At 42.9% G+C, this 22,271-nt stretch overlaps 1 protein-coding gene across 1 annotated transcript in view; it reads right to left on the reverse strand.

Moving 5' to 3' along the window:
- The window catches only part of TMEM209 (transmembrane protein 209), a 439,863-nt gene that overhangs the window by 202,222 nt on the left and 215,370 nt on the right, over nucleotides 1–22,271 (reverse strand). The window lies entirely within an intron of this gene.

The raw sequence follows: 22,271 nt of genomic DNA on the forward strand, positions 1-22,271 counted from the left end.
GAGAGACTTTGCTTGTTTGAGTGTTGAATACTGCCCCTATAAACTCCAACTGCTGGGTGGAAGAAGGTTGGATTTTTCCCAGTGTATGGTGATGCCTAGAAACTCCTCAACTGCTTGGGTGTAGTGGAGGGCCCTGACCAGTAGGCGCTTGGTGGGGCGGAGAGGAGCCAATCGTCTAGATACGGAAACACCTGGAATCCCTGAAGTCTCAGATGAAGTGTCACCACTGCTAAGCATTTCGTGAACACACTGGGAGCCGTCGCGAGACCGAATGGCAGAGCTCTGAATTGGTAATGATTGGCTCCCAGCCAGAAGCAAAGGAGACTCCTGGAGTGCTAGTCCATTTTGATGTGGTAATATGCATCCGGGAGGTCTATAGAGCACATCCACATACCCTCCAGAAGAAATGGGAGAATGGATTGTATCGTGACCATGCGGAATTTGGTCCGAACTATTGACTTGTTTAGTTGGCAGAGATCCAGAATGGGTCTCCAGTCCCTGGTCTTTTTTGGCACCAAAAAGAATCTTGAGTAAAACCCGGATCCACACTGGTCTAGGGGGATTTGTTGGATGACTAGTTTTATACACACCTTTGCCATTTCTGAAGCTGCCTCTTCCTTTTGACTAGGTGGAACATCAGGAAGGGATTTTGGGGGTCTCGGATAAGAGATCAGAGGAATGTAGTAACCTCTGGAAATTATTCTCTGCACCCACTGATCGTTTGTAACAGTGCCAGCCAGCTTGGTGCAGAGAGAAATGATCCCCGACCGCTTTCAGAGGAAAGCAATAGGGCAACGCTTCAGGAGCACTGATATGGTCCTCTGGAGAAAGAATCCCTGGAGTCCTGATTTCAGGGACCCCCCCCTTTGCCCTGAAAGGGGAGTCTTCCATTATTGGAACCCCTTCTGCCTCTGGGGGAGTCCTTACCATGTGCACTACGGAAAGGGCCTTGAGATTTTTTATGCCACATCTCTCCACTCCTCTGGTTCCTGGAAAAGGAGCGCTGAGACTTGAAAAAACGTAGGCCACCAGCAGACAAGGTTTTTCCGTCCTGCTCGTACCTGACTAATGTGTCCTTCACTTTAAAACCGAAGGAAGCTGACTGTTCGATAGGGGCATTTAAAAAGGAAGACTAAGGAGTCCGCAAGGTCACAAACGCACATCCAGGTGTGGCATCTCATAACTATGCCTGCATTTGCAGCTCTAGCCACCCCTTCAGTTGCGTGGGACAGCAACCTCAAGGATGCTTTGGAAATTGATTCTAGGGTGGCAAAATTGTCACGTGCCCCGCGAGGGTTCCAGAGAGTTCAGTGATGAGATCTCTTTGGAGCCTCGTGAAATGCACCAGAAAGTTCAAAGTCTCACAAGGAATAATTGGCTAGGCTTAAAATGGCTCGCAATGGCAGTTAGCTTAGTACTTATCTATGAACCCTAACAGCAAAGGTCCCTGAAGCAAAAACTCACTTCCCTAATCTGTCCACCACAAGGGACTCTCTGTTGGGTGGGTGGACAGCAGGACTTTCATCCACAAGGTCCTTTTTGTGGCAGCCGCCGCCACCACCATAGCGTCTACTGGTAAGCCTCTAGACCAATGGGGTTGATCCTCTGGGGGGGAGAGTATTTTGTCTGATCCCTGGGGAATGGCTTCGACGGCATCAGGGTTCTTCCAAGCCCACTGCACGATGAGCTTGACTAACTCATCTGCGGGGGGGGGGGGGGGTCACCCAAGAAGTAGAGGGCAGAGAGCAGAAGGCCTGCACCGAGAAAGGGTTGGAGGTCTTCCAGTCACCCCTCTGCCTCAAAATTTCCAGGATGTCTCTAAAGGAGACATAGTCAGGAGGTGATCCTGGGAATCCTTCCCCATCATCATAGTCCATACCTTCAGTGAGGGACTCCTTCGGGGAGTCCATGTGTTTCCTCTTACATATCCGTTTCCGAGGCGTTTCTTCAGTGGGAGCATCCGAAGACTACTCAGAAAGGGGGTTACCCTGTATAGAGGTTTCCTGAGGCTTGGTTCTCGTCCTGGGGGGGGGGGGTGGCCTGTGATAGCTGCAGCTCAGAAGGAGCAGGGGGAAGGTCCAACGTAAGAGGATTGCTTCCCGAAGCAAGCACCCTCTCCATCACCTGGAAGGTAGGCCCACCTGAAGAGGAATGGGAGCCTGGAACTGAGGAAGACCATCTCTGAACCAGAGTCACACCCCGTTCCATGCGGCCTGCTCCCGCGGACAGAGCCTCAAGCAAAACCAGGGCGGGAGTCACCCTCTGATCCAAAGATTGGAGCCAGTGAAACAACCAGAGCCGTACGTGGAACCGAGGGTTCCACCCCCCCCCAAGCATGAGATTGAGGAAGGGTTGGTTCCGAAGGAACCGACACCCAAAGGGACCTTGGAGCCTCAGACAAGGTCACTGTCGGCACTGAGGAAAGGTGTCCTCCTGCAGACGTCGGAGCTATGGGACACACCTTCAATTTCCCACAGATATTTCCACGAAGGAAATCTGATGACTCTAGCACATCCCGGCAACCCCAAACACCCCTAAAATCAGCTATCCCCATATGCCCAACACATCCAAGCAAGCTCACCTCCCACACCACTGCAAAGGGTACTCCACAAGACCAAGTGCTCTTAGTCTTTCACTGTGTTTGGACCAAAATACATTTTATAAAATTGCACTTTTTTTTTATCACGAATCAACTTAAATGAGCTAAACAAAGTGTTGGGAGATAATCTATATGTGCACATGTGGTTTAAAACAGCCTTTTTATTTTATTTTTTTAAACCAAAAACTTAATTGCCGAGAATCATCTCAGAGGGTCCTCAGAGCCGTTAAGCATTATCGTCACTGTCTCCATCACCACAGCAACCTGGGAGCATCTGTTTCTGTTAGTGTGTCTGTATACTGCATACCAGAGGCTCGCGATGCACCTGAAGCAAAGCTTCACTTTGCTGCAACTTCAAGCCTAAATTCCCTCCCTTTCAGCAAGGCATTAGTCAGGAAAAGAACAGAGAGAAAACATAAAAAATCCTCCTGTGCAAACAGATAAAAAAACTTCCCAACAAGCTGCCACAAGAGAACACATTCTTCCAGCCTTCCCACCTCTCACTCAGCAGATGTATAAACAAATTATTCTCTGCCAAAATATCCCAAATCATAGTTTCATCCACCCCCTTCCTTTGGATCCAGGCTAAAACACCAAATGTCTCTTCCTAATACACAAGCATCGGTATACCTCGATCACAAGCTGCAACCCACAGCTTCTCGGAGATTAAAACCGTAACATACAACAGCTGACAGACACAACTGCATCCACACACATCATATCAGGCTTAATCAAACAGCAATCAAAGCTATGATACCTGCCATAACTGATATTAACTATGTTTAGACAGAATAATGATGACATTTGTACTAAGCTTGCTATGATTTAACCAGGATATACATGACATTTCTAAATCATACTTTAACTGAAGAAGGCATTAGTGTCCAAGACAGCATTTTGTTTTCAAAACACTCTATTGTTATTGCTATTATACATGATGTTAATTTGTTACGTTTGAGTCTGAACTCTGATGAATGGTACCTTGTTGAATTAATTACTTAAATTATTATAAGGAAAAGCAATGAAAAATGAAGATAAGTATTCACTGAGTTCAAGTAGGGAATAGAAACTTCTATGTTTGTATTATATGTTGCTTTGTTTGGCCTGTATACAATGTTAATAGTAACCCATCTTGACCTACCTTTGTTTGTGAAGAATTATTGGACTCTCTGAACATTCTGAATAAATCATTACAGTTTCTCAGTCGTTTAAGAAACCCTCCTATTTTTAAACAAAAACAGATGACATTTGATGTACCATATCAGTTGATAATTTGAGAGAAGAAGTTGTAAGAGTTATTTTTTTGAGACAGCTATCTTGGAATCAGTTTTCTGTTTCTTCTTTCTAGCATCATTCCAAGGATTTGTTTCTTTTATTCTTTTAAGAGTAGGGGCCATCCATTCCATTTCTTCTGGGATAGACGCTATGTTGCTTTTGATGCATATAGTAGCTTGTCATTAAAGGGTCTCATCTCATTGGCAAAAAGTATTTTTATCTTTGCTGGAAAGGCCAGCTGTGCTTTAATGTTGTTTTGTTTCAACAGTTTTATTGTTGGCCTGACTTTTTCCTTTGTTCTAGTATTCTGGAAGAATAATCACTGTCAAACCTCATCAGGCTTTGATTGATTTTCTCCAAGCAGATTTTAATATTAGTTCCTTGGTCAGAAATGAAAGAAATTTTATAACTATGGAGCTAGGTGGAGTATTTGTTGAGTTAGAAGCAGGTTTCCTCAGTGCTCTATGTGGCCTTTCAATTCCAAATGAAAGTCCCTCTTTCAAGTCTAATAATTTAGGAATCCAGGTTAAGAATGAAATGATGTCTTCGCCTTCAGTGTTTTCAGGCAGACCAAAGATCCTTATGTTGTTTCTCCTTTCCCGGTTTTCTAAGTCATCTATTTTGTTAAGCAGTCATGTATTCTGTTTAAGCAGAAATTCTTTTTGGAATTCTTCCTCTTGGAGTCCCCCTTCAAGTCTCCCTTCAATATCATGTAGAGAAGTCTCTATATTTGTTATTTTTGTATGGTGTTGCTGTAATAGTTCCTTAAGACTAGTCTGTTTTTGAGAATTTAATTTGAGGTTTTACAAGTTATTTTTAAAGCCATCCATTTTCATAGATCCTGTAAGGTAGATGTCATCAATTGCAGTTCTTTTTTCAAAGCAGCATTCTTTGAGTTGTTCATATTCAGTGACTCAATACATCTCCAAGTTACTTGACAGGAAAAGTTTTGTACATCTCCACCAAAATTGATATTTATGTAGTTTAGTAGTTTAGCTATAGATTTGTCATTTTAGACTTGAAAAGAATAAAATGTTCCTATATTATACTAGTTTATGGAGCTCTCAAAATTCACTGCTCTCAGTTGGCCATCTAAGCTCCTCCCCATATTACCCATCTCAATGTACTAGAGTCCCTCACTGTACAACCCAATACGATATTCATGGGGGATTCTCAACTACCCCTTCTACAGGCTGGGAATCCTACACCACTAATGCACAAGCCCATCAATTCCTACATTTTCGTTAAGAAAAACATCTTAGAACAGTTGGTCCGGTCTCCTACATGTGGTACAAACAGCCTGGACCATGTACTCACAAACATGGGGGGGTGATGTCCCTCACCCAATGTACGGTATTCACTCGTCAGATCTGACCATAAGGCAGTACTGCTTGAAATAAAAACTACATCCAGGGAAACCAAAAACCTTTAGAAACTATTTCAAGGCTATCCACTCTCTACTAAGTGACACTTTGGCTAAATTCCAAGCACCTTCAAACCCAGTAAACATGCTGAGCTATTTACAACATCTCTATACAGCCATACAGATAGCTGTACAGAGCAAGCTGTATCCACTTGTATTAAGAATAAGATAAACTCACAGGACAACTCACCCTGGTGAAATTCAATTATACCACAAAAGAAAAATCTTGGCCAAGCACAGAAGGAACAAAGCCATACATACTAACCCCCCCCCCCCGACCAATCTAAACAGGCACCTTAGTGAGTTGTTTATTATTTCAAAGGCTAAATTTGAAAAAAAAAAAATAGCTTCTCAGGCAAAGGACAACCACAAAGCTTTCTACAGCTATGTCTGTAACCTCAGTGAAGATATGTTCTAACAATGCACAGAACTTGCTGCAAATAGCAACACCCACACTGAACTAGAGGCCATTGCCAACCTTCTGGCTGACACGTTCAGTGCAAATTTCTTCCCCCACTCCTCCCCCAATAGCCCAAAAGAAATACCACATACCACAATCGCTCCAACCATTACTAGGGAAGAGGTCATCAGTGCACTTTCCAAGTCCAAAAACACTGCATCGATGGGTCCCAATAACATGCCGGGATGCTTAATAAACAGTACAAAACACAATCTCTCTGGTGACTTGAATCACTTTTCAACTGGAGCCTACAGTCAGGTTTTGTGCCCAAGAAATGGAATTTGGCTACAGTTATTCCCCTGCACAAAGAAGTTCCAACCACTTAACCAGGTATCTACAGGGCCATATGTCTGACCAGTCTCGTATGTAATGTCAAGGAAAGAATTATTATGGACATAATAAATGAGGGCATAGGTAACCTGGACGTGTGTTTACGAAAACGTACTCTATGCTGAGCGTTTGTTTTTATCTTACAATTAAACTACAAAGGGACTGCTTCTGGAGTGGCTCAGTGTTTTCTTGGTTTATTGTGGACATTTCCACAGAGTTATTTCTCCTTTTCTTTGCACAAACTCCCAAGTACAACCTGCCCCCTTGCTGTAAACATAAAAAAAGCCCATAAAATACGGTCTCTTCCAAAGATACCAAAGGAAGAGCTTAAACTGCAGCAGTTGTGAGGGGAATAAGAAAATGACTTGGTCCCCACCCCAGTCTTTGGATGCCGAGGAAAACCTACAAGAACAACGATCCTACTCAAACTATTGCATTAAGAATTTACTACTATGTTACGTTCATTACACAAATCTATTCTGGCTTTCATAGGTATGATTCCTGCAGTAATCACCACCAAAGGGATGATTCCTATAGCTTCTTTATTATGTGAGGAGTTGGTTAGCACCTAGGATTGGTCTGTAGGATGCACTGCAGAACAGCAGTGTCAAAAACTGTCCTGGCCATAGACAAATTTTCCAGTCTTTAATGAAAAGATAAGGCTACAGAGGACCAGGTACTCCCCTTTAACATAGCCTAGGTACTTACCCCTCTGATAAGAGCGTGAGTGGCCACAGTGGTCCTAGAAGAGTGCAGCCCAATACCTCCATATAGGGTCTTACTGTGGGCAGTAATAAAAAAAATCAATGCATTGAGCATGCCATTTGGAACTACGTTTTCAAACTGGATTTTCTTCCTTATAAATACCAAAGGAAAACAAGTTGCTCAGTCTTTTTAATGTTCTTGGTAATATGTAGATACTTGCTCTTATTTTGGGGGTTAGGAAAAATACTGGAACCTGAACGGATTGATTCATGTGACTACCTTAAGCATAAAGGAAGGATTCATTTATAAATGAAAACTGCCTGGGCAGTAAAGGCAGAACAGATGAAGAAGCTAGAGGTGATGGAAATGAAGTGCCTGAGAACGGTGGTAGGATGCACACTGCGGGACAGGCGAAGAAATGAGGACATAAGAGCAGAAGCCAAAGTAGCTCCAATTGCAGAAAAGATCAAAGAAAACAGATTACGATGGTATGGGCACGTGTAGAAAAGCAGAAGACAATCTGGTGAGGGAGATTTGGAACAGACAGGAAGAAGGTAAGAGGAAGCGAGGGCGTCCAGCAAAGAGGTGGATGGATTGTGTGAAAGAAGATCTGCGACCGTCAGGCATGAGTGTTGAAGAAGGCAGGAGAGTGGCACTGAATCAAGAGAGTTGGCGACAGTTAATACAATACCCCGACCCCATGTAAATGGGAAAAAAGGGGATGATGATGATGATGACTGTCTTTGTGGAAAACTAAAAGAAAAAGAGCTATTTGCACATCAAGGAACAGAGGTAAGAAACTCTCCTGGCTGAAATGACTGCAAGTAAGGGGGCATTTTCTCTGTCAATAACAATTGTTTTGCAGGGGATGCCAGTTTAAAGGGAGCTGGGTCACCATCCCCAGGAAAACATTCAAGTTCCACAATGGTATCTCCATTTTCATAAGGGACTTGGCATGCACAGCTCCCTTAAGATGCTGTTTAAGTGGTAGTAATGAAGCCAGCCAGAGATCCATGGGAAAGCAGGCAGATACAGCAAACAAATGTACCTTCACTGAGGTACAGGCTAGTCCAATATCAAAACATTCAGACAGGTACTGCAGAACCAGTTCAATAATGTGTTAATTCCTCCTCTAACAATGGGGGAGGTCTCTCATTTAGCTAAACAGGATTCTGTTGTACTTTGCTTCCCTCAGGATTTCTAAAATGTTTACTGGAAAAAAAAAAAGTGAAAGACTCCGGGGCTTTCAGATTGTTTAGAAAGCCCTGAATGCTAGGACTACAGTCATCACTTTTATGTTGAAAGGCCACATTAGCTTTTTGTGACCCCATATCACCTGTATTCCAAGGTCAGTGAGTGGGCACTTACTGTGTCCAAAGCATCTATGGTCATGACTCGATTGCTGTGCCCCTATCTGAAAGGAACACCCAGATTACCAAGTATTTTGTGGCACAACAATGCATTCTTGTCTTATGCAAGACAGCAATGGAATAGTCTCTTCCAAGTATTACTTATACGGATGCCAAACACTTCACATGTGGAAAATTCTGAGGTCCCTCTGAAGTCTTCTTAAAGGGATCACTAGGATGATCAAAACCATACAACTCAGGATTCATAGGAATTCCCTTCCTGAGATAAGGTTCCACTGAGCAACTTCCTGAAAGAAGAGGACCAGAAAGTCTACTTTATCCAAAGGACAGAGGGCCTAACTGGAAGAGTCTTGTAAGGTCCCAAAAACACTACTTTTTTTGGAGGGTATCAGTTGGATTAGGGAAGGCAGTGAGTGTCTTGCAGATGCTCGCAATCCCAATATGCAAGTTAATGTCCTCTCTAGCTCCTTCTGGGACTGGTCCTCTATTAAATAATTCAGAAAGAGGTGCATAAAAATACCCTTGCTAGTGCAGTCTGCTATCAATGGAGCTAGGCACTTAAAAAACCCACTGAACAGTAAGTAATCCAAAAGGCAAGCAGGTAAATTGGTAGTGGAGTCCCACTGCATCCAACTCAGGAAAACACATGGGGTTCTTGCGTCCAGGTAACTGCATACAGGCATTCATCAAGTTTAAGGTAACAGAGCATGGTGAAATAGGAGTGGCAGGAGATGGCAAAGCATCAGCGTCTTGAACTTTGCCTCTTTTCAGAAATTGCTTAACATTTAAATGATCCATGATGAGTTTTCAATGGCCATCTTTCCTAGCTACCAGAAATGGTCAGGAGTAGAAGCCCTTGGCCTCTTCTACTTTTGGTACTCTCTCAATGGCTTCTTGCAGAAGTAATTACTAGCAATTATTCAACCAGATGTGTTTGCTGTAAGGGCACTGGATAAATTCACAAATTTTGGGACAAACGGGAAACAAAAGTTATGTTCTTAAAATAAAGCTAGATCCATGTTGTCAGATATTCATCTGGTTCAACTAAGGGCTGTTGGATCTGACTGGACCCAACCTCAAAGATTCTGACGCTCTCTGGTTCCAGGGCTCTAACTCCTCCCCTACACAATTTCATGAACTCCACCTCAGTACCTCAGATCAAGTTTGCCACCCACTCGATACTATATCCTTAAATAGACCAATAAGTGGTATGGTCAAACAGGACAGTGCACTTGAGCTACTTCATGTTCAAATCACCATAGGTAAAATGCAATACCACTTCCTTGCAAGCTATAGGTCCCCTCTATGATGCAGGAAACCCATACCATGAATTTAAACTCATTAGAAACACTGACCACCCAACCCAATACCATATTCATGGGTGACTAATTACCCCATTATTAACTGGGAATCCTATACGACATCAAACATGCATACACAGAGATTCCTGGATATTGCACACACAAACTCCCTGGATCAGACAGTCAATACACCAACCAGGGGTGCAACCATACTGGATCTGGTCCTCACTAATATGGGAGAGTGCTGCACACCCCCTACTGTAATGCCTTCCCTGGTAAGATCAGACCACAAAAAGGTCTCTTTTGAAGTAAAAATAAAACATGGACCCAGGCTCAACAGGGAATATTCAGGAACTATTCTAAGGCTAACCTCCTGCTACTAAGTGAGAACCTGGCAAAATTTCAAGCCCCTATAAACCCTGAGAACATTTCTGCTTATGCAGAACTGTTCACATAAACCCTGTACAAGCATGTTAACAGCTGTATAGAGGCAGCTGTACCCACCAGGAAGTACAGAACTAACAAAAAAATAAGCCACCCTGCTGGAATCACAACATCAATCGGATGTATAACAGGAGGAAGAAAATCATGGAAAAAATTAGGAGATGCAGCACCCAGAAGAATAAAAACACTCATCAAACTAAACAACTCAAGAGGACGAAAAGTCTACCAAAGCCAGATTTGAGGTAAGTTTGGCCTCCAAGGGCAACCACAAAGCATTCTTTTGCTATGCCCACAACTGGAAAGGCAATACACAATTCTGTGCAAAATAAATGGAGCCACCTACACTGAACCAGAAGATATATCAAATATCTTGGCTGATAAATTCAGCTCCAACTTTACTCCTCTCTCCCCCTCAACCTTCCTTCAGGAAATATAATCAAATATAACTCCCCCTACTATCACTTGGGAACAGATCATTAATGCTCTAAGACCAAGAACACGGCATCAATAGGCCCAAACAATACCTCAGGATGCCTTCTAAATAGCATGAAACATGACCTATCAGGGCCTCTGGAATTACTATTTAACTGTAGTCTCCAAACAAGCTTTGTGGCTCATGAATGGAGAAAGCCAACAGTCATCCCTCAGCACAAAGGTGGGCCATCTACAGACCCACAAGGCTCACTAGTCTTATATGTAAAGCCATGGAAAAACCAACCCAGTTTGGTTTAGTCAAGGGCAGATCATGCCTACTCAACCAGGTGGACTTCTTTGAGAAGGTCACCAAAGTAATGGATGAGGGCAAAATCATTCGCACTGCCTACCTTGACCTGGCCAAGGCATTTGACAATACCCCCTCGGGCATTGTTGACAAACTCAAGAGGTTAGATACAAACCCATATGTCACCCGGTGGATAGCCAACTGGCTTAGAGAGAGGACTCAGGAAATTTGAATTGGGAAGTCCACCTCTACAAAGAGGCCAGTCACAAGTGGAGCCCCTCAGAGATCAGTCCTTGGACTGGTCCTTTCTGGCATTTACTTCTCAGAAGCCAAGGCCAATGTCGGTGGTCTCTGGCTGACTAAATTTACAGATGATTGCAAATTAGGAGCCGTCATTGAATCTTGCACTGACACAAATGTTCTCCAGGAGGGGCTGACAGACAAATAACTTGTCAGAGACGTGGACTAAAACTAAATGCCAAGAAATGCATAATACTATCCTTTGGGAAGTCATCCATGTCTGGTAACTATCATCTTGATAACACATCCCTTAGAGCTGACCCACTAATGAGGGACTTGGGGACCCACATAGGTTCATAGGTTATAGGTTCATAGGTTCATACTAGGCTATCTGCCCAAGGGCATTTATAAGCCTAGCCCATAGTTATGTGGCTTAGTTTGAATAAAAACTATGCCTATCATTTTGCTGTGCCTCTGTCAAGCAGTGACACTGAAGTAATCCCTGGGGTATAGCTGCGATCTCCCATCCATTGGTCAAGATTCCTCTTGAACGAGGCCAGCGAGGTGCTCTGCCTCACATGTACCGGGATTTTGTTCCACAGCATAGGGAGTCTCTGGGTAATGAATCTGTCCCTCCAGCACGTTCTATTTATAACCGTGTCAAGGTTTAAGTCTCCCGCCCTTGTGGTTCTGAGGGATCTAGATTTTTTTGAGGTGAAGCATATTCATCAAATCTGGGTTTGACATGGCCTTATATGTCAGGCACAGGTCACCTCTGAGCAAGCGGTATGAGACTGAATAGAGCTGGAGTTCTTTCAGTCGGGCAGCATAAGACATATTTTTGAGACCCTTTATCCTTTTGGTGAGGAACTTTTGGGGCCTTTCAAGCTGCAGCAGGTGTCTGGTCAGATACATTCGAACGGGCATTGTACTCAATCATAGGTCTAATGAGTGATGAGTACAGGGGGACGATGACCTCCCTTGATCTAGATGTGAATCCCTTCATGATCAGGTGGGCGATAAAGAAGGTTTTCCTAACTACTTTAGCAACATGAGTGTCAAACGAAATGCTACTGTCAACCTGGGTCCCCAGATCCCTGATGACTTTTTCTGTGCTCAGTGGATTGCCACCTATATGGTAGCTAGGGGTAACCTTGTTTTTCCCGAAGGGTATGACTATGCATTTTTTGGCGTTTAACTTCAGGCCATGGCTTTGGCACCAGTTATCAGTTTCTGTGAGGCCCTTCTGGAGGATATCTGTGTCAGATGTGTTTTCGACTATGGCGCCCAGTTTGCAGTCATCTGCAAACTTTGTCAGCCATAACCCTCCTGTGTTTGCTTGTACTTCAGAAAAGTAGATGCCGAACAAGAGTGGACCCAGGACTGATCCCTGTGGGACACCACTTGTGACAGGCTTTGAGTCTGACATGGCTCCAGCAACTCTGACCCTGTGGGTTCTGTCACTTAGCCAGTTTGCAACCCATCTTGTGATGTATGGGTTTACATTCAAGCTGATGAGTTTTTCGATGATACCTGAGTGGGGTATTGTGTCGAAGGTCTTTGCCAGGTCGAGGTAGGCTGTATGGACTTGCCTTTCCCTCATCAATGGCCTTGATGACTGTCTCGAAAAAGTCAACCAAGTTTAAGAGGCAGGATCTGCCTTTGACAAAGCCAAACTGGGTTGGATCCAAAGTCTGCAAGTTCCCTATGTCTTTATTTATGAGTTCCATTATGATCCTCTCCATGGCTTTGCAGATAAGACTTGTCAAGCTAATGGGGCGGTAATTTCCAGGGTCTGTGGAGGCACCGTCCTTATGAAGTGGGACCACAGTGGCCGTGCGCCACTCCTTGGGTACGTATCCTGAGGTGAGGCTAAGATTAAACAGCTGTCCTAACTGTGGGTTTAATTCCTCGTTGAGTTCGTAAAGCACACAGCCGGGGACACCATCCGGTCCCATGGATGCTGTGTTTTTTGCCTTGGTGAGGGCAGTTCTCACCTGGGCGTTGGAGATGTTTGGGGGGCTACAATCCTCTGGAATAGCTATTTCTCCTTTTGGGGGGAGGGGGGGGTGAAGTTTGCACTGAACCTGTCAGCCAGTATGTTGGCAATGTGTGTAGGTTCAGTAATTTTCACATCATTTTGAACTAATTCTGAGCATATCTGGGAGTTTCCTCCTAGGTTTCTAACATAGCTAAAGAAGGCCTTATGATTGTCTTTTGAGTCCTTGGCGATTTTTCTCTCAAAATTTGCCTTGGATGATTTTATGAGAGCTCTTAGTTTTTTACTTATAATGATCAAAGGTGTCTTACCTTTCAAGGATTTTGCTCTATCTTGTAGTAGCTTCCTCCTTTTGTTGTAGAGCTTGTTTATGGCTGGGGTCCACCAGACTGGACGCTTGCCTTTGGTACAGAGAGTCTTAGTTTTGTTTGGGATTGCCTGATCCATGCAGTCCTGTAGGTGCTGGTAGAAGGCATTTGTAAGTGATTCAGCGGTTTGAGTAATGTTTACCACTGGCTCAGGGGCCTTAAAGGAGACCACACTAGTTTTTAGAAGTGTGAAATCGGCTTTTGAGAAGTTTTTCACTGTGGTCTTTTTTGTTTCAGGTGGGGGTGGGATGAGGACCTCCAGCGAGATTAGTTTATGATCCGATCTCACCAGTGAGGGGTATACTTCCGGTGTTGAACATTTTGATCCCATGTTCGTGATGATGAGATCAAGTATGTTTTCTCCTCTTGTGGGGATGGTGACTAGTTGTTCCATGGCATTTGAGTTTATGAACTCAATACATAGATAGTAATCTAGCCTTTGAACTACATAGATAGTAATCTAGCCTTTGATCATCATGTGTCTATAGTGGTGAGGAAATCATTCTATGTTGTACAACTTATAAACAAAGGTATGGCATCTAAGTCCAAGGAAGTCATTGTTCCACTGTATTTGGCTTTCATCAGACCTATCACTGAGTACATTGCACCCTTTGGTATGTAGCTATCCAGGCATATCCAACAACTGGAACATCCACAGAGGTTCCTCACTAAAAGAATACAGGTGCAAGTAATATGTCCTATGCAGACAGCCTCAAGGCCCTATCCCTGTATTCTGCCTCCTACAAGCTTTTGAGGGGATATCTATGCCTGGCATACAGGGCATTATCAGACCCCACTCTGATGGACCTCCTGCACAGCCATAAAATGAACAGTAGCAGAATTACCCATTCTAAAGACTTAAACCTCGCCTTTGATATAAATAGGACTAGCTGGAAAGATAGGTATGTATCACAGAGACTACCCCATCTATGGAACAGGCTCCCCATCCATGTGAAGCAGAGTTCCTCTCTAACCCAATTCAAGTGCAACTAGGACAACTGGATGGGAAAATGAAAATTCATCCCTGGTTTGGCACCTATGACTCTAGTACAAACAGGTAACCGGCAAATGGTTCATCGCCCAAGCCCATGCTTACACTTATCAATGGTATCAGAACTTGTCAGATTTGGGATGCATAGCTAGGCTTAAAAAGGCCCTTGTGGTCGTCATCCTTGTAAACACTTATGAAGCTATGAACCTGCGACTATCAGTCATGTAAACTGTGCTCAAGACTTAACTCCTGGATACAGGGAAGGAGGAGGCAGTAAAGCATGCTCACAGACTGTGTATGCCAGATACAACTCGGTCAACAGAAACCTACTTGTCACAATTTGAAAGGGGGTAGGTGGGAGATCAGTTGAACCAGATGAAAATCAGACAACATGGATCTAATGTTAGGGTAAAAACATAGCTTTCGTATCCAACATTGTGCATTTTCATCTGATTCAACTATGGGGCAGATTCCCGAGCATACAAACCCAGGTGGTTTCAAGGAAAGACATTCCTGAGGATGTTGGAACCAAACGAGGAATGTGATCTAGATTGCTCATCCAGTTTATATGAGATACAAATGTATGGACTGCTGACCAAGAAGCTGCTGCACAGATATCAATAGCTAGTCCACTGTGAAAGGTTGTTGGATTGGCCACTGCCCTTGTGGAATAAGCCTTAGGTTTAGATTGTAAAGACAAGCCCCTTATATTATATATGAAAGAAATGCATTCAGATAACCATCTGGACAGAGTAACTTCAGCCATAGCTCTGCCCAGTTTAGGTTTGGCCCTATAAAAAGAGAACCTAAGCTGGCGATGGACATGCACAACATTATGTAGTATGTATTCTCTCATTTGAAAATCTTGGAAAAGACTGGTAGGTTTATGGACGGATTTAAATTAGATTTGAATGCCCCACCTTAAGAAGGAAAGGTGCACTGATTCTTAGGGGAAGTGCTGTCTTTGTGCAAAACCAAACAGGGAGGCTTGCATGAAAGTGCTTATATCTTTGAAATTTAATTGGCTAAAGTAACTGCTACCAAAAAAATTGTTTTCCAGTAGAGGAACTTCAAATCAACTGATGCTTCTGGCTTGAAGGGCAGTTAAGACAATACATTCAACATGATGGTAATGTCCCATGGAGGTACCGGCTCTTTGACAGGTGGCTGTAGGAGAAAGGTTACCCTCAAGGTGGCCTTTGAGACTCAAAGACTCTACAGGATTGTCATTTTGTCATTTGTGGAAACTAGAGTTAGCTGCCATTTGCACTTTGATAGCTTAACAACTGGAGATGCTGTGGAAAAGTTCCAACAGGAATTCTAGAATGGGGGAAGAGAAGGGGGGTCTAAACTCCTAGACATAGCAGAAATGGAGAATCTCTTCGATTTGCTAAGGTATACTTTTATACTGGTCCATTTTTGGAATGCTGATGTGATCTGAACAACCAAAGAAGGAATCCTGGCATCACTGGCTAATGTTAGAACTGGAGAAAACGAGCATTTAACTTCATGGCTTTCTGGAACAGAGGAGGCAGTCCAGATGGGTGCGTTAGTAGATCTGGCTAATGATCCAATATCCATGAAGGATGAACTAGTAGAGGCCACAGGAAAGGACACCATATCTGTCAAGACTAAAAAGGGGCAATAAGGATCACCGTGACCTTGCACATTCTGTATGAATTTGTTTTATTAAAGGCAATGAGGGAAAGGCACAGAGGAGACCCGAGGGTCATTTGTGGACTAGAGCATACCTCAGTGACTGCCCCCTTCAGAGGGATCAGGGCCAACTAACTGCTGCACTTGTTTATGTAGGATGCAAACATGTTGCAGCAAGGTTGGCCCCAGTGACCAAAAATTAAAGTGGTCACTGGTGGATTGAGGGACCACCCATGAGGCATCAAAACAGATCTGCTCAATTTGTCTGCCAGTACACTCGACGACCCTGGGATAAGCATTGCTAGGTTGAAAGCACTGAAAAGACATCACCCACTGGCAGACTCTCATGGCTTCTAGAAACAAGGGATAAGGAACGTGTTCTTCCCTGTTTGTTATTGTGCCAATTCACTGACCTATTGTGCCTGTACGGACATCACATCCCTGGGAAGGATGTCCTAAAAGGCCGGCAACACTATGACTGCCCTCATCTCCAGAACACTGATGTGAAGGTTGACCTCTACATGTGACCAAGTACCCTGGACCATCTTCGCTTCAAAATGCCCCCCCCCCAAAAGCAAGGATGGGTCCTTCACCACTACCGCCATATGAGGGTCTGTAGGGAGCAAATACCCTTCTGTCACTGAATGAGATGTTATCCACCATATGTGCTGCCTACAAATTTCAGTGAGCTGAATCTTGGCATGAAGTGGATGGCTAAATTAGGAACACTGAACCACTCTCACTTAAAATCTGGCCAATGGAACCACGAGGCTATCTCTGCTTAACATACAAGGCCATGTCAAACTCAGAGCTACTGGACATGCTACACTAAGAAATCCCAATCCCTCAGAGCCACATGCTCCAGGGATCTAAACCTTGTCATCACAATGAACAAAACATGTTGGAAGGATAGGTTCCTGACCCTGAGACTCCCCAGACTCTGGAACAGACTTGCCCATACATGTCAAGCAGAGCGCCTCTTTTTAGCCCTCTTCAAAAGGAACTTTGAAGACTGGATGAGAGGGAGGAAATTTACCCCGGGGATCACGTCTGTCGCCCTGCTAGACAGGGGTCCAGGGAAGTAAATATTGTGGGAAGAAATAGCCAGGGAATTGTTATGGCTAGGCTTGTATAGACCCTAGAGCCGATAGCCTAGTACCAACCTATGAACTTATTAAACCCAGTAGGTGAAGAATTAGTTTCATCGGCAGGGAGGGAATGGAGAACTTGAATGGCAGTGAGGCACAAGGACAACACCCTGGAGACAAGTCAAGCAATCTTCTATCCAGGTGGCATCCAAGAAATTCTATCTGTTGAGTGGACATAAGATGACTTTTGGTTAGACTGACTGTAATCCCTAGATCTTGAATCAGCTGGAGCAGAAGGAACGGATAGTTCGACAACAGATTGCTGGAAGTAGTGGTCACAAGGAACAGGAAACCATGAATACCCCATCACGTGAAGATAAACTGCCACCACTACCATCACCTTGATGATCACCGTGGGGGCTGTGGTGAGACCAAACAGCAGGGCTCCGAATTGATGACAGGCTGCCACCTACAAACCGAGATTTCTCCATCTTCACAAGATAGTAAGCATCTTTGAGATGTCTGTAGCACATCTAATCGTCCTTTCTCAGCACAGGCAAAATGGACAGAAGTGGGTCCACCTGCAGCTTTATCTGCTTAGCATACAGATTTAAAAGGCTCAGATCCAGAAAGGGTCCAAGGGTCCCCTGTTTTCTTGAGTACTAAAAGGAAACTGGAGTAGGCTCTGGATTCTAAGTTGTCTTCTGGGACCAGCTGGATGACTTTTATAGCAGCATAGAGATTGCAGCTGCTGCGAGTTCCCATTGACTGGGTGGGACATTGGGAACTTTTTTCTTAATAGGAAGGAGAAAGAATGGTATGGAGTAGCCTCTGGAAATTATGTTAGCACCCGAAAATCTGCAGTTATATTTCACCAGACTTGTGGGGGCAGAGATGAGCTTCCCTGGACTGCCTCCAGAGTGCAGCAGCTGGGCAACCCTTCAGGGTAGCCACAAAGGAGCCCTGGTTATACAGTCTACTTCTGCCTCTAGGGCAATGTCCATTGCTGTTACTTCCTCCTCTGCTATGAGGTAGTCTATCACCAGGAGCGTCTTGATAACAGAGCTGTGATTTTTTGAACCACATAATCTTCCTTCCCCATGGATTCCTAGAATAGGATCTCTCGGGACTGGAGAAGTTGATTCCCACTTCAGTCTCTCATCATCCTACTGACTCCTAATCAGTAATTTTTTTTGTTTTTTTTTTACACTTTGGGGTCCAAATAAGGTGAATCCACTGAAGGAGGCATTAACAAAGAAAGTCTTAAAGCCTTCCACAAAAATCACACAGATGCATCCAGCCATGCTGATGAAGGGCAATACCGGGTGCCTGCTGCTCTGCCCATGCTATCAGCCACATTAGAAAGCAGTCACATGGCTACATTGGAAGTAGAATAGAGGGTAGAAAGGTGGGAGACCTCAGTCTTCTGAACATCAGCAAGCAGGATACCCAAGAGAGACTTCAAAATCAGGGGATGGACCAAGGACCTGATAGTGCCTTCTTTATGGCCGCAGCTACTATCATCACATATACAAGTGTAGCTTTGCTCAAGTGTTTCTTGTCTGTGGGTGCTGCTAGAATCGTATCCAGTTTCTTAGGGATGGGTTCTACCATGTCATGATCCTTTCATGCTCATTGAGCCATAAAATCAATGAATGGGTCAACAGCTGATACCACCAGGATAAAGATGAGCCAGAACCAAAGGCTTCCAGGAAACACAGACTCATCAGGAGAAGAGACCCCCCCCCCGCTTCATTAATTTGAGGACTTCACCAAAGGTAATGTCTTTGGTGGGGGTCTAGGGGAGCTTTCACCCTCATCTGGGTCTGTCTCTCATGTGAGACTCTGGAGAAAAGTCTAAGTGCTTCCACTTGCATGTCTGTTTCTTGTGAAGTGGTTACGGGGGGGGTTGTAAGGTTCAGAGTCAGACTGTGTGCTAACGTAGCACATTTTCTTGTTCAATGTCTTGAGCATCTTCAGTCACTGAATTCCTTTTTTTCTTAAAAGAAACCCCAATACTGGTAGGTAAAGAGCCTGAACTAGGTCAAATAAATCAATGCTGTACAAAGTAGATATGGCAAAAAAAATGTCTAATTTTTTTGCTTTTCTGACAGGAATTTCTAAAGTAGCAGACCTACTTGTCACAGGTAAAACCTCCCTAGGGACAGGCATTTTATTCTGGGATTCAAATTTGTGGCTATGAGAAAAGTTGATATAGCTCATAGCTTAGTTGAATTGAAGTTGTATACAAGAAAGCTGAATTTTAACATCTTATTTTCAGATGTCAATCATTATGGAGAAAAGAATCTTAGTGGTGGCGGTCATAGCATTGAGAAGAAGTACGTTCAACCCCCTCCCTTTATCATTTAATTAATATATTTGAGAAGTCCATTATGGATGACATTTATAGGATTTACTCCAGAAAAAAAACATTTTTTTACTAATTTATCTAAGAAACAGGTTTGTTTATTTAATGAATTTAGGAGTGATTCTACTATTCGTATTATGAAGCCGGACAAGGGAGGGGTGTGTGGTAATTTTTAATGGTGAAGATTACTCTGACGCTATGCAAAATATTTTATTTGATGGCAACGCATTCTCCGGTTTCCAAAAATCAGATCAATATCGCTTATAACAGGATTGATTCCTATTTAGAATATATGTTAAATCAGCGCACTTCTTTGGACATTTATGAATTCTTATTAAACAGAAACCCTGTTATTCCCTCTATATCTGGTATTCCCAAGATTCACAAAGATATTTCTAATCCACCATTTAGACCCATAGTTTCAGCCAGTGGTTCTACGACCCACTCCCTGGCTATTTTTGTGAATAAATGGATGAAGCACATGGTTGACAAAACATCTCACTTAATCACGGACTCTTGAGAATCTTAAGAGGGAAATATGGGCCAATGATCTTCTGTTTGTGAGGACTGACTTAACAGATTTATTTTCAGTTACACCTAAACACATTGGTTTGGAATTCTTTAAAAAGATGTTGTTCTTGCATTCTTCACTTTCTAGTGAACAAATTACCATTGTTACTGAATTAATGGCACTTATTTTGGAAAATAACTGTTTTTTTGAGGGGGGAGTATTTTCAACAGATTGACAAGGGTGCGGCATGTGCCCCTGTGTATGCTAATCTTGTGCTTCTAGGGTGGGAACACAAGTAAGTTTTCAAAAGTGTTTTTGGCAAAAATTTACATTTATATTTGTGTTACCTGGATAACATTTTTATTCCGTGAAAATGTACTAGGGCCGATAGCCTATCAACCTATGAAAATATACCCCTGGGATCCCACCTAACTCCATGCTGGACAGGGAAAACAGGTGCTGATGTTGTGGGAACATGGGTGAAATTCTTGGCTAGGCTTATAAGGGTCTCTGGATCAATAGCCTAGATTCATCCTATGAACCTATGAAAATACGAATTATATTAAAAATGGAAATGAAATGAATGCACTTTTTAAACACTCCAGTAAATGTAATAATTTTATTAAACTTACTTTTGGAATTATCGATTACATTAGTTTGGACCCCCGAGAGGGTGACTGGAAGAATGCATTAAATAATAAGGAACTTTGTTGGCAGCTCAGGATAGCTGCCATGTTACCTCCAGGGTTAAATGACTATTTCCTTTATGCCGAAAATACAGGGCTAGTAAATTACAGGCACATATTGTTTTTAGTGTAATGGTCTTAAAATAACGGTGTAAACGCTTTTTATAAGGTGTTTCAACATTTTAGCATGGGTTCTTTTCTGTAAATATTTGACACAGGGTTCATGTTTTTTGTTTATTAAAAGTTTGATTATATTTAAAGTTTAATTACTCTTTCCTAATTTGATTTATTACCAGTTGATTTTGTCTAATCTTTTGGCTAGGACAATTAGTATTTGATGATGAGATGGTGTATTTAAGTAACGTTGCATCAACTTATTTTTGCATTCTGATGAAGTCCACGGTTGGCTTGGGATGGAAGCGCTCATATTTTATGTGAATATTATTTTAGACTGTTATTTTTTCATTAAAGCTTCTTACATCCATTGGGACCCACCTTTTTCAATGCATTTTTATGCGGATTACTGTTTTTTTCCTACGCAGTGCACCGTACATCTTTTATCTTATCCTGGTTAAGCAGAGATGTACTCTCTACCCCTTCCTTCTGAGACCAATAAGAGTAATTCTCCCTTGCTGCACTCTACCACATAGTAAGGGTCAAACCTTCAGTCATTAGTGGCTATAGGGACTACACCATAGGGAGCCAAGGAAAACATGAATGGTGTGAGGAGCCAGAAAGGGCCACAGCAAGGTTACCCATTTTGCAGCCGATGCAATTCCACAACTTGCTGAAGGGGCAAAGCCTGTATGAAAATGTTTTTCTTTTTGTGGCTGAAAGAAAGAAAAACTGAGGAAATGGTAAACTGCTCTATGGTAAACCCGAAAATGATGCCTCAATCTACGGGATGCTTGGCATCAGTGGTATTAAAGTAAAGTAGTCATTTGTTCACCAAAAAAAAAAGCACAAAAAAGACAATGAAATGAACTTTAAACACTTACACCCCCCCCCCCAAAGTAAATGAAAGCAAGCTTTGGATAAGAAAAAAAAGTTAACTTTTTTCCTCTGAAGTAGAAAGCAATGCTTACAGTAAAATAAATAAAAACATAAAAAAGTGACTAACAGTCAACTGACAGTCTTTAAATTAAAAACATCTTTCCAAGCTTAAAATATTCATTCTTTAGCTCTACTTGATGTGGACAGTACTCAAGCTTTGGAAGCTGTCTGGCTGTTACATCCATTTAGCTAAGGCTACCGCAGCAGTGACCAAATGAGGCCAAAGTCTTACTCTGTGAGCATATCTATATAATTGTGTGTTTGTACATATGTATATAAATGTGTCAATACTGCAAAGTATCGATAATCTAAACATCTATCATCCGAAAAATCAATTATCCGAATGCAGCCCAGTGTAGTTTCCACCTTGCCGAGAGAGACAGCGTGATCTTGTGAGTGAATGAGTGTATGAAAGCATAAGAGACTGTGTTGCGAGAGAGTGGGAGATCGAGAGAGTGAGAGCGATCTTGTGCGAGTAAATGCATGCATGAAAGTAGAAGCGACTGTGCATGTCAGAGACAGTGAGACCGATCATGCAAGATTCTGTGTGTGTGTGTGTGTGTGTGTGTGTGTGTGTGTGTGTATAAGAGATCAATCGCTGTCAGCAGCAGTGGACAGGTTTGCATACTTCTGAATTTACAGTGCCATACATTGATTATCCAAACATTTGATTATGTGAACTA

The sequence above is a fragment of the Protopterus annectens genome, chromosome 1.part0, assembly GCF_019279795.1.
Source record: "Protopterus annectens isolate FY-2018-M chromosome 1.part0, PAN1.0, whole genome shotgun sequence".
In the NCBI taxonomy this organism is placed as follows: domain Eukaryota; kingdom Metazoa; phylum Chordata; order Ceratodontiformes; family Protopteridae; genus Protopterus; species Protopterus annectens.